The sequence below is a fragment of the Pleurodeles waltl genome, unplaced genomic scaffold (genome assembly GCF_031143425.1).
Source record: "Pleurodeles waltl isolate 20211129_DDA unplaced genomic scaffold, aPleWal1.hap1.20221129 scaffold_91, whole genome shotgun sequence".
Classification (NCBI taxonomy): Eukaryota; Metazoa; Chordata; class Amphibia; order Caudata; family Salamandridae; genus Pleurodeles; species Pleurodeles waltl.
The window spans coordinates 20,547-32,858 of NW_027150403.1; the positions used below are offsets into that span (position 1 = coordinate 20,547).

At 48.2% G+C, this 12,312-nt stretch overlaps 9 non-coding genes across 9 annotated transcripts; all 9 read left to right on the plus strand.

Moving 5' to 3' along the window:
- The first annotated feature begins 797 nt into the window (after window positions 1-797).
- TRNAV-AAC (transfer RNA valine (anticodon AAC)) lies at window positions 798-870 on the plus strand. Its single transcript has one exon. It is a non-coding gene; the product is annotated as a tRNA-Val (tRNA).
- A 1,852-nt stretch (window positions 871-2,722) lies between these two features.
- On the plus strand, window positions 2,723-2,795 carry TRNAV-UAC (transfer RNA valine (anticodon UAC)). The gene has a single exon. It is a non-coding gene; the product is annotated as a tRNA-Val (tRNA).
- Window positions 2,796-4,316: 1,521 nt separating this feature from the next.
- On the plus strand, window positions 4,317-4,389 carry TRNAV-AAC (transfer RNA valine (anticodon AAC)). Its single transcript has one exon. It is a non-coding gene; the product is annotated as a tRNA-Val (tRNA).
- A 1,346-nt stretch (window positions 4,390-5,735) lies between these two features.
- On the plus strand, window positions 5,736-5,807 carry TRNAP-UGG (transfer RNA proline (anticodon UGG)). The gene has a single exon. It is a non-coding gene; the product is annotated as a tRNA-Pro (tRNA).
- Window positions 5,808-6,250: 443 nt separating this feature from the next.
- On the plus strand, window positions 6,251-6,323 carry TRNAV-UAC (transfer RNA valine (anticodon UAC)). Its single transcript has one exon. It is a non-coding gene; the product is annotated as a tRNA-Val (tRNA).
- Window positions 6,324-7,844: 1,521 nt separating this feature from the next.
- Window positions 7,845-7,917, plus strand: TRNAV-AAC (transfer RNA valine (anticodon AAC)). The gene has a single exon. It is a non-coding gene; the product is annotated as a tRNA-Val (tRNA).
- Window positions 7,918-9,253: 1,336 nt separating this feature from the next.
- Window positions 9,254-9,325, plus strand: TRNAP-UGG (transfer RNA proline (anticodon UGG)). The gene has a single exon. It is a non-coding gene; the product is annotated as a tRNA-Pro (tRNA).
- Window positions 9,326-9,769: 444 nt separating this feature from the next.
- TRNAV-UAC (transfer RNA valine (anticodon UAC)) lies at window positions 9,770-9,842 on the plus strand. The gene has a single exon. It is a non-coding gene; the product is annotated as a tRNA-Val (tRNA).
- A 1,521-nt stretch (window positions 9,843-11,363) lies between these two features.
- Window positions 11,364-11,436, plus strand: TRNAV-AAC (transfer RNA valine (anticodon AAC)). The gene has a single exon. It is a non-coding gene; the product is annotated as a tRNA-Val (tRNA).
- Window positions 11,437-12,312: the final 876 nt, after the last annotated feature.

Below are 12,312 nucleotides of genomic sequence, written 5' to 3' on the forward strand. Positions count from 1 at the left end.
CCACGCAGCCATCCTTGTACCATGGCGCAAGGATGGCTGCGTTGGTGCTCGGCAGCTAATTTAGAGCTGGCGCAGAGGGAAGCACAGGGGTGCGCTGTATTCTACTAAATACGGCGCTTCCCTGCATTTTGAAAATGACTGAGTGCGAGGCTGCCAAATTTGGCAGAGCGTCTCACTCAGTCATCCTCTTGTAATTATGGGCCAAAAGGTCTAAAGGATAGAGGCGTTTTATGTCATGTTCGATGACGACCATGGAAATGACTCTAGTCATATTGCAGAAGAGAGAACCATGTGCATTTTCTTGCCTTGCGATGTATTCGCCCACTCTCTGCCCTCAACCCTAGGAGCAGGGTCTGAGCAGTGGTGCTTCTGTGCCCTCGCTCGTTGGTATCTGGGTCCAAATCCCCAACACACCCTTTTTAGCAGAAAACACACAAATTTTACTCAAAATACACAAAGCTTGAAGATTCCTCATTCCACTCAAAGCATTGTTGTGCAAAATATTTTTAGCCTCAGGAGAAAAAAAGGATCACCATGCCTTGGCTTCCTTCCTGCTTGCTTTCAGTGTGCTCTGTGTGATGCTTTCACAGGCTCTGGTTTCAGGCATTTAGGCATCAGATATTTGTCTCTACCCGCAGCTGTGACTTTTCAGTACATCTGAGTGTACGCTTGCTGGCTGACAACGCTGCAATTTTCACACTTACTCCTCGCTTTGCGAGCAACTGCTGATCAAGTATAGAGGCAATCGGGCAAACATATGAGGGGAATTTTGCTCCTTCAGTCAAGCCCTCATGCTTGTTTCTGTAGTGTAGTGGTTATCACGTTCGCCTAACACGTGAAAGGTCCCCGGTTCGAGACCGGGCAGAAACAATGGGCAGTGTCTGCTTTTGTGTTTGCTCCCTAAAAGCTTAGTCTCACTCAGGGATGGCCTTTAAAAACTTGTGACCTGTGTAAAACTTGTATTACTATTGCAGGCCGGTAAAAAGTTATCTGCATCTTTGCGTAGTCGTGCATGTGCCTGGTTTCTTATTCTGTTTTTTACTTTTTTTTTTCTTGGCCATGTTATATTGTGGGGCCTTTAAACCTGTCACCTTGATAGGAACATTGCAAGCGGCAGCATCGACAAGTGCAGACTGAGGAGTCAGACCTAAACACAGACTCAGCTGTCAGGATGGCCGAGTGGTCTAAGGCGGCAGCCTCAAGAGAGCTTGATCTTCAGTTAAGCTAAGCATCCTGGTTTGCTCATGTAGTTGTGGGTTCAAATCGCACTTCTGATAGGTCTATTTTCTGCCCTTAAATCTTCCTCTGCTTGCACAGCCAGCTCCCCACAACACTATCTTTGCAAGCTGCTGTAGCATATGAAAAGAAATCCACCAACCCTCCGGCTGGGCCCTCAATCAGCATTCCATGTATTTCTGGAAGGGGCATCTCAGTCACGCCTTCTGTTAGAGCTGCACCTTATCACTGTAACTACCATGCTGGTTTCTACTTAAGCAGTTGATTCCATCGTTTGAAGTGAGGCTCTCCTGCCACTTTTGGGCAGAGAAGGCACTGCCCCTGCAACAACAACAGGCAGACAAGCTCAACCTGGGTTTCCTGGTTAGGTGGGCGGAGCAGAATGGCAATGGTCCCTCCTTGTGACTTGAAATTAACATGAAGAAGACAGAGAGGCAGCTGGGAGTAGGCAGTACCCATGCACCCCTGAACACTGTCTTGCGATTTTCACCCAATTCTGAAATGAGTCGGGAGGAAAGGAGGTGATTTTCCTATCGAAGGCCATTCTGGGAATTCAGCCACCCCGCGTCTCCCAGGTGAGTGTTTCAGGCCTGTGAGGCACTCATATAAATCTCGCCTGATCAAGCACTGAGTGAGCAAGTGTGCTTGAATACAAGAGGCGTGCTCCTCTGGCTCAGGCGCAAGAGATGGCAGGCCCTTCAGTGCTTCTGGTCTGGAAGTCTACGGTGCAAGGGCCCAGGTCCTGCGGAGGCGTACAACTACCAGAAAGGGTCTGCTTTTCTCATCAGCGCCACAGTTCAGCTTGCTAGCATAGGGCTTCTTGACTACCTCTTACCTTGCTAGAGGCAAAAAAAAAACCCTTGGCACAAAACATCAATTGCTATGGCACGCTTAGAAGGAGAGTCTCCAAGTGGCCCTGCTTTTTCACAAAGACACTTCAGAAGATGTTTGAAAGGCTTTTGCAGCAGCAGGCTCGTTGGTCTAGGGTTATGATTCTCGCTTTGGGTGTGAGAGGTCCCGGGTTCAAATCCCGGACGAGCCCGTGCCTTCATAGGTTCGATCTGTTTTTAAACAGGAGTATTTCTGCTTTCCACTCTTGTAAGATGCCATGGTGGAATGCATTGCATGCTTTCTACTGGTGTCGAGGCAGTTCGGCATGATGAAGGAGTGCAGGATTTCTTTCTAACTGCTTTTTTGTGTTGGAGCAGCACTTCTCGTTGGAACATGAAATGCACAGTGCTTCTCCAAAGTAATTGCAGGGCTGGTTTTGAAATCACCTCTTGGAATGAAAGTGATCCCAGTTCCTTTCTTCCAAAGGAAGAGATCCTGTCAGAAAGGCTCAGCTTTGAGCGTCATGAATATTGTCCCTTAGTCCTTGCATTCCAGTCCAAAGCATAGCCACATAAAGAAAGCAGGTGTGTCTGTTTCCAGTGCAGTGGTTCCAGTCCAATGCATAGCCACATGAAGCAAGTAAGCAGGCATGTCTGTTTCTATAGTGTAGTGGTTATCACGTTCGCCTTACACGCGAAAGGTCCCTGGTTCGAGGCCAGGCAGAAACAGCAAGTTGCTGTGCTTTATCACATTATTTGCATTTACCACCTCACCTGACAGGTAAATTGAAATTAAAGAGGCTGTGTCTATCCCTCACCATCGTGAGGTACTACGCTCCAAGGGCATCGGTCTCAACTCACCAAGAGAAGACGATACACCTTACGGCAGTCAGTTGCTCCCTTTTTGACCTTTCCATTGAAGCCTGGGCCTACTGTGGTCAAGCCAGCCAAGGAAGGAAGGTATGAGAGCGAAAATGGCTTTCCTACCTTCACCAAGAACATACACCTTGAGCAAAGAAAGGGCCAGACTTACAAGGCCCTATCGCCACCGGCACATCATCTTTAGTGACGCCCCGGTGGCACTATGTACTGTGCCGTATTTACAAGACGCCGTTCAACCACGTTTTGTGGCTTAACACCACCTTGTAAATACGTCCCCTTCACACGCAGCCCTTTCCCTGGAAGGGGCGTGCAATGGGCGTTACTCTGGGTGGGCCACTGCAACACCATAGCATTTTGATGCTGCTCCAGTTTTACGAGTTTTTGTAAATCTGTGGCAGCGCCAAAAACCAAGCGCCATACAATGGGTGTCGTTATAGTGGAGAAACGAGCAGAAATGTTTTCATTTCTCCTCATTTTTGTTCTTTCTATGTGTGCTGCACGAACATATCGCCACTGAAGATTTCTGTTGTGCAGGAAGGTGTGCCTTCCTGAACAAAAACAATTTCCCCCTCCACGCAGCCATCCTTGTACCATGGCGCAAGGATGGCTGCGTTGGTGCTCGGCAGCTAATTTAGAGCTGGCGCAGAGGGAAGCACAGGGGTGCGCTGTATTCTACTAAATACGGCGCTTCCCTGCATTTTGAAAATGACTGAGTGCGAGGCTGCCAAATTTGGCAGAGCGTCTCACTCAGTCATCCTCTTGTAATTATGGGCCAAAAGGTCTAAAGGATAGAGGCGTTTTATGTCATGTTCGATGACGACCATGGAAATGACTCTAGTCATATTGCAGAAGAGAGAACCATGTGCATTTTCTTGCCTTGCGATGTATTCGCCCACTCTCTGCCCTCAACCCTAGGAGCAGGGTCTGAGCAGTGGTGCTTCTGTGCCCTCGCTCGTTGGTGTCCGGGTCCAAATCCCCAACACACCCTTTTTAGCAGAAAACACACAAATTTTACTCAAAATACACAAAGCTTGAAGATTCCTCATTCCACTCAAAGCATTGTTGTGCAAAATATTTTTAGCCTCAGGAGAAAAAAAGGATCACCATGCCTTGGCTTCCTTCCTGCTTGCTTTCAGTGTGCTCTGTGTGATGCTTTCACAGGCTCTGGTTTCAGGCATTTAGGCATCAGATATTTGTCTCTACCCGCAGCTGTGACTTTTCAGTACATCTGAGTGTACGCTTGCTGGCTGACAACGCTGCAATTTTCACACTTACTCCTCGCTTTGCGAGCAACTGCTGATCAAGTATAGAGGCAATCGGGCAAACATATGAGGGGAATTTTGCTCCTTCAGTCAAGCCCTCATGCTTGTTTCTGTAGTGTAGTGGTTATCACGTTCGCCTAACACGCGAAAGGTCCCCGGTTTGAGACCGGGCAGAAACAATGGGCAGTGTCTGCTTTTGTGTTTGCTCCCTAAAAGCTTAGTCTCACTCAGGGATGGCCTTTAAAAACTTGTGACCTGTGTAAAACTTGTATTACTATTGCAGGCCGGTAAAAAGTTATCTGCATCTTTGCGTAGTCGTGCATGTGCCTGGTTTCTTATTCTGTTTTTTACTTTTTTTTTTCTTGGCCATGTTATATTGTGGGGCCTTTAAACCTGTCACCTTGATAGGAAAATTGCAAGCGGCAGCATCGACAAGTGCAGACTGAGGAGTCAGACCTAAACACAGACTCAGCTGTCAGGATGGCCGAGTGGTCTAAGGCGGCAGCCTCAAGAGAGCTTGATCTTCAGTTAAGCTAAGCATCCTGGTTTGCTCATGTAGTTGTGGGTTCAAATCGCACTTCTGATAGGTCTATTTTCTGCCCTTAAATCTTCCTCTGCTTGCACAGCCAGCTCCCCACAACACTATCTTTGCAAGCTGCTGTAGCATATGAAAAGAAATCCACCAACCCTCCGGCTGGGCCCTCAATCAGCATTCCATGTATTTCTGGAAGGGGCATCTCAGTCACGCCTTCTGTTAGAGCTGCACCTTATCACTGTAACTACCATGCTGGTTTCTACTTAAGCAGTTGATTCCATTGTTTGAAGTGAGGCTCTCCTGCCACTTTTGGGCAGAGAAGGCACTGCCCCTGCAACAACAACAGGCAGACAAGCTCAACCTGGGTTTCCTGGTTAGGTGGGCGGAGCAGAATGGCAATGGTCCCTCCTTGTGACTTGAAATTAACATGAAGAAGACAGAGAGGCAGCTGGGAGTAGGCAGTACCCATGCACCCCTGAACACTGTCTTGCGATTTTCACCCAATTCTGAAATGAGTCGGGAGGAAAGGAGGTGATTTTCCTATCGAAGGCCATTCTGGGAATTCAGCCACCCCGCGTCTCCCAGGTGAGTGTTTCAGGCCTGTGAGGCACTCATATAAATCTCGCCTGATCAAGCCTGATCAAGCACTGAGCGAGCAAGTGTGCTTGAATACAAGAGGCATGCTCCTCTGGCTCAGGCGCAAGAGATGGCAGGCCCTTCAGTGCTTCTGGTCTGGAAGTCTACGGTGCAAGGGCCCAGGTCCTGCGGAGGCGTACAACTACCAGAAAGGGTCTGCTTTTCTCATCAGCGCCACAGTTCAGCTTGCTAGCATAGGGCTTCTTGACTACCTCTTGCCTTGCTAGAGGCAAAAAAAAAACCCTTGGCACAAAACATCAATTGCTATGGCACGCTTAGAAGGAGAGTCTCCAAGTGGCCCTGCTTTTTCACAAAGACACTTCAGAAGATGTTTGAAAGGCTTTTGCAGCAGCAGGCTCGTTGGTCTAGGGGTATGATTCTCGCTTTGGGTGTGAGAGGTCCCGGGTTCAAATCCCGGACGAGCCCGTGCCTTCATAGGTTCGATCTGTTTTTAAACAGGAGTATTTCTGCTTTCCACTCTTGTAAGATGCCATGGTGGAATGCATTGCATGCTTTCTACTGGTGTCGAGGCAGTTCGGCATGATGAAGGAGTGCGGGATTTCTTTCTAACTGCTTTTTTGTGTTGGAGCAGCACTTCTCGTTGGAACATGAAATGCACAGTGCTTCTCCAAAGTAATTGCAGGGCTGGTTTTGAAATCACCTCTTGGAATGAAAGTGATCCCAGTTCCTTTCTTCCAAAGGAAGAGATCCTGTCAGAAAGGCTCAGCTTTGAGCGTCATGAATATTGTCCCTTAGTCCTTGCATTCCAGTCCAAAGCATAGCCACATAAAGAAAGCAGGTGTGTCTGTTTCCAGTGCAGTGGTTCCAGTCCAATGCATAGCCACATGAAGCAAGTAAGAGGCATGTCTGTTTCTATAGTGTAGTGGTTATCACGTTCGCCTTACACGCGAAAGGTCCCTGGTTCGAGGCCAGGCAGAAACAGCAAGTTGCTGTGCTTTATCACATTATTTGCATTTACCACCTCACCTGACAGGTAAATTGAAATTAAAGAGGCTGTGTCTATCCCTCACCATCGTGAGGTACTACGCTCCAAGGGCATCGGTCTCAACTCACCAAGAGAAGACGATACACCTTACGGCAGTCAGTTGCTCCCTTTTTGACCTTTCCATTGAAGCCTGGGCCTACTGTGGTCAAGCCAGCCAAGGAAGGAAGGTATGAGAGCGAAAATGGCTTTCCTACCTTCACCAAGAACATACACCTTGAGCAAAGAAAGGGCCAGACTTACAAGGCCCTATCGCCACCGGCACATCATCTTTAGTGACGCCCCGGTGGCACTATGTACTGTGCCGTATTTACAAGACGCCGTTCAACCACGTTTTGTGGCTTAACACCACCTTGTAAATACGGCCCCTTCACACGCAGCCCTTTCCCTGGAAGGGGCGTGCAATGGGCGTTGCTCTGGGTGGGCCACTGCAACACCATAGCATTTTGATGCTGCTCCAGTTTTACGAGTTTTTGTAAATCTGTGGCAGCGCCAAAATCCAAGCGCCATACAATGGGTGTCGTTATAGTGGAGAAACGAGCAGAAATGTTTTCATTTCTCCTCATTTTTGCTCTTTCTATGTGTGCTGCACGAACATATCGCCACTGAAGATTTCTGTTGTGCAGGAAGGTGTGCCTTCCTGAACAAAAACAATTTCCCCCTCCACGCAGCCATCCTTGTACCATGGCGCAAGGATGGCTGCGTTGGTGCTCGGCAGCTAATTTAGAGCTGGCGCAGAGGGAAGCACAGGGGTGCGCTGTATTCTACTAAATACGGCGCTTCCCTGCATTTTGAAAATGACTGAGTGCGAGGCTGCCAAATTTGGCAGAGCGTCTCACTCAGTCATCCTCTTGTAATTATGGGCCAAAAGGTCTAAAGGATAGAGGCGTTTTATGTCATGTTCGATGACGACCATGGAAATGACTCTAGTCATATTGCAGAAGAGAGAACCATGTGCATTTTCTTGCCTTGCGATGTATTCGCCCACTCTCTGCCCTCAACCCTAGGAGCAGGGTCTGAGCAGTGGTGCTTCTGTGCCCTCGCTCGTTGGTGTCCGGGTCCAAATCCCCAACACACCCTTTTTAGCAGAAAACACACAAATTTTACTCAAAATACACAAAGCTTGAAGATTCCTCATTCCACTCAAAGCATTGTTGTGCAAAATATTTTTAGCCTCAGGAGAAAAAAAGGATCACCATGCCTTGGCTTCCTTCCTGCTTGCTTTCAGTGTGCTCTGTGTGATGCTTTCACAGGCTCTGGTTTCAGGCATTTAGGCATCAGATATTTGTCTCTACCCGCAGCTGTGACTTTTCAGTACATCTGAGTGTACGCTTGCTGGCTGACAACGCTGCAATTTTCACACTTACTCCTCGCTTTGCGAGCAACTGCTGATCAAGTATAGAGGCAATCGGGCAAACATATGAGGGGAATTTTGCTCCTTCAGTCAAGCCCTCATGCTTGTTTCTGTAGTGTAGTGGTTATCACGTTCGCCTAACACGCGAAAGGTCCCCGGTTCGAGACCGGGCAGAAACAATGGGCAGTGTCTGCTTTTGTGTTTGCTCCCTAAAAGCTTAGTCTCACTCAGGGATGGCCTTTAAAAACTTGTGACCTGTGTAAAACTTGTATTACTATTGCAGGCCGGTAAAAAGTTATCTGCATCTTTGCGTAGTCGTGCATGTGCCTGGTTTCTTATTCTGTTTTTTACTTTTTTTTTTCTTAGCCATGTTATATTGTGGGGCCTTTAAACCTGTCACCTTGATAGGAACATTGCAAGCGGCAGCATCGACAAGTGTAGACTGAGGAGTCAGACCTAAACACAGACTCAGCTGTCAGGATGGCCGAGTGGTCTAAGGCGGCAGCCTCAAGAGAGCTTGATCTTCAGTTAAGCTAAGCATCCTGGTTTGCTCATGTAGTTGTGGGTTCAAATCGCACTTCTGATAGGTCTATTTTCTGCCCTTAAATCTTCCTCTGCTTGCACAGCCAGCTCCCCACAACACTATCTTTGCAAGCTGCTGTAGCATATGAAAAGAAATCCACCAACCCTCCGGCTGGGCCCTCAATCAGCATTCCATGTATTTCTGGAAGGGGCATCTCAGTCACGCCTTCTGTTAGAGCTGCACCTTATCACTGTAACTACCATGCTGGTTTCTACTTAAGCAGTTGATTCCATCGTTTGAAGTGAGGCTCTCCTGCCACTTTTGGGCAGAGAAGGCACTGCCCCTGCAACAACAACAGGCAGACAAGCTCAACCTGGGTTTCCTGGTTAGGTGGGCGGAGCAGAATGGCAATGGTCCCTCCTTGTGACTTGAAATTAACATGAAGAAGACAGAGAGGCAGCTGGGAGTAGGCAGTACCCATGCACCCCTGAACACTGTCTTGCGATTTTCACCCAATTCTGAAATGAGTCGGGAGGAAAGGAGGTGATTTTCCTATCGAAGGCCATTCTGGGAATTCAGCCACCCCGCGTCTCCCAGGTGAGTGTTTCAGGCCTGTGAGGCACTCATATAAATCTCGCCTGATCAAGCACTGAGTGAGCAAGTGTGCTTGAATACAAGAGGCGTGCTCCTCTGGCTCAGGCGCAAGAGATGGCAGGCCCTTCAGTGCTTCTGGTCTGGAAGTCTACGGTGCAAGGGCCCAGGTCCTGCGGAGGCGTACAACTACCAGAAAGGGTCTGCTTTTCTCATCAGCGCCACAGTTCAGCTTGCTAGCATAGGGCTTCTTGACTACCTCTTACCTTGCTAGAGGCAAAAAAAAAACCCTTGGCACAAAACATCAATTGCTATGGCACGCTTAGAAGGAGAGTCTCCAAGTGGCCCTGCTTTTTCACAAAGACACTTCAGAAGATGTTTGAAAGGCTTTTGCAGCAGCAGGCTCGTTGGTCTAGGGGTATGATTCTCGCTTTGGGTGTGAGAGGTCCCGGGTTCAAATCCCGGACGAGCCCGTGCCTTCATAGGTTCGATCTGTTTTTAAACAGGAGTATTTCTGCTTTCCACTCTTGTAAGATGCCATGGTGGAATGCATTGCATGCTTTCTACTGGTGTCGAGGCAGTTCGGCATGATGAAGGAGTGCGGGATTTCTTTCTAACTGCTTTTTTGTGTTGGAGCAGCACTTCTCGTTGGAACATGAAATGCACAGTGCTTCTCCAAAGTAATTGCAGGGCTGGTTTTGAAATCACCTCTTGGAATGAAAGTGATCCCAGTTCCTTTCTTCCAAAGGAAGAGATCCTGTCAGAAAGGCTCAGCTTTGAGCGTCATGAATATTGTCCCTTAGTCCTTGCATTCCAGTCCAAAGCATAGCCACATAAAGAAAGCAGGTGTGTCTGTTTCCAGTGCAGTGGTTCCAGTCCAATGCATAGCCACATGAAGCAAGTAAGCAGGCATGTCTGTTTCTATAGTGTAGTGGTTATCACGTTCGCCTTACACGCGAAAGGTCCCTGGTTCGAGGCCAGGCAGAAACAGCAAGTTGCTGTGCTTTATCACATTATTTGCATTTACCACCTCACCTGACAGGTAAATTGAAATTAAAGAGGCTGTGTCTATCCCTCACCATGGTGAGGTACTACGCTCCAAGGGCATCGGTCTCAACTCACCAAGAGAAGACGATACACCTTACGGCAGTCAGTTGCTCCCTTTTTGACCTTTCCATTGAAGCCTGGGCCTACTGTGGTCAAGCCAGCCAAGGAAGGAAGGTATGAGAGCGAAAATGGCTTTCCTACCTTCACCAAGAACATACACCTTGAGCAAAGAAAGGGCCAGACTTACAAGGCCCTATCGCCACCGGCACATCATCTTTAGTGACGCCCCGGTGGCACTATGTACTGTGCCGTATTTACAAGACGCCGTTCAACCACGTTTTGTGGCTTAACACCACCTTGTAAATACGTCCCCTTCACACGCAGCCCTTTCCCTGGAAGGGGCGTGCAATGGGCGTTGCTCTGGGTGGGCCACTGCAACACCATAGCATTTTGATGCTGCTCCAGTTTTACGAGTTTTTGTAAATCTGTGGCAGCGCCAAAAACCAAGCGCCATACAATGGGTGTCGTTATAGTGGAGAAACGAGCAGAAATGTTTTCATTTCTCCTCATTTTTGTTCTTTCTATGTGTGCTGCACGAACATATCGCCACTGAAGATTTCTGTTGTGCAGGAAGGTGTGCCTTCCTGAACAAAAACAATTTCCCCCTCCACGCAGCCATCCTTGTACCATGGCGCAAGGATGGCTGCGTTGGTGCTCGGCAGCTAATTTAGAGCTGGCGCAGAGGGAAGCACAGGGGTGCGCTGTATTCTACTAAATACGGCGCTTCCCTGCATTTTGAAAATGACTGAGTGCGAGGCTGCCAAATTTGGCAGAGCGTCTCACTCAGTCATCCTCTTGTAATTATGGGCCAAAAGGTCTAAAGGATAGAGGCGTTTTATGTCATGTTCGATGACGACCATGGAAATGACTCTAGTCATATTGCAGAAGAGAGAACCATGTGCATTTTCTTGCCTTGCGATGTATTCGCCCACTCTCTGCCCTCAACCCTAGGAGCAGGGTCTGAGCAGTGGTGCTTCTGTGCCCTCGCTCGTTGGTGTCCGGGTCCAAATCCCCAACACACCCTTTTTAGCAGAAAACACACAAATTTTACTCAAAATACACAAAGCTTGAAGATTCCTCATTCCACTCAAAGCATTGTTGTGCAAAATATTTTTAGCCTCAGGAGAAAAAAAGGATCACCATGCCTTGGCTTCCTTCCTGCTTGCTTTCAGTGTGCTCTGTGTGATGCTTTCACAGGCTCTGGTTTCAGGCATTTAGGCATCAGATATTTGTCTCTACCCGCAGCTGTGACTTTTCAGTACATCTGAGTGTACGCTTGCTGGCTGACAACGCTGCAATTTTCACACTTACTCCTCGCTTTGCGAGCAACTGCTGATCAAGTATAGAGGCAATCGGGCAAACATATGAGGGGAATTTTGCTCCTTCAGTCAAGCCCTCATGCTTGTTTCTGTAGTGTAGTGGTTATCACGTTCGCCTAACACGCGAAAGGTCCCCGGTTCGAGACCGGGCAGAAACAATGGGCAGTGTCTGCTTTTGTGTTTGCTCCCTAAAAGCTTAGTCTCACTCAGGGATGGCCTTTAAAAACTTGTGACCTGTGTAAAACTTGTATTACTATTGCAGGCCGGTAAAAAGTTATCTGCATCTTTGCGTAGTCGTGCATGTGCCTGGTTTCTTATTCTGTTTTTTACTTTTTTTTTTCTTGGCCATGTTATATTGTGGGGCCTTTAAACCTGTCACCTTGATAGGAACATTGCAAGCGGCAGCATCGACAAGTGCAGACTGAGGAGTCAGACCTAAACACAGACTCAGCTGTCAGGATGGCCGAGTGGTCTAAGGCGGCAGCCTCAAGAGAGCTTGATCTTCAGTTAAGCTAAGCATCCTGGTTTGCTCATGTAGTTGTGGGTTCAAATCGCACTTCTGATAGGTCTATTTTCTGCCCTTAAATCTTCCTCTGCTTGCACAGCCAGCTCCCCACAACACTATCTTTGCAAGCTGCTGTAGCATATGAAAAGAAATCCACCAACCCTCCGGCTGGGCCCTCAATCAGCATTCCATGTATTTCTGGAAGGGGCATCTCAGTCACGCCTTCTGTTAGAGCTGCACCTTATCACTGTAACTACCATGCTGGTTTCTACTTAAGCAGTTGATTCCATCGTTTGAAGTGAGGCTCTCCTGCCACTTTTGGGCAGAGAAGGCACTGCCCCTGCAACAACAACAGGCAGACAAGCTCAACCTGGGTTTCCTGGTTAGGTGGGCGGAGCAGAATGGCAATGGTCCCTCCTTGTGACTTGAAATTAACATGAAGAAGACAGAGAGGCAGCTGGGAGTAGGCAGTACCCATGCACCCCTGAACACTGTCTTGCGATTTTCACCCAATTCTGAAATGAGTCGG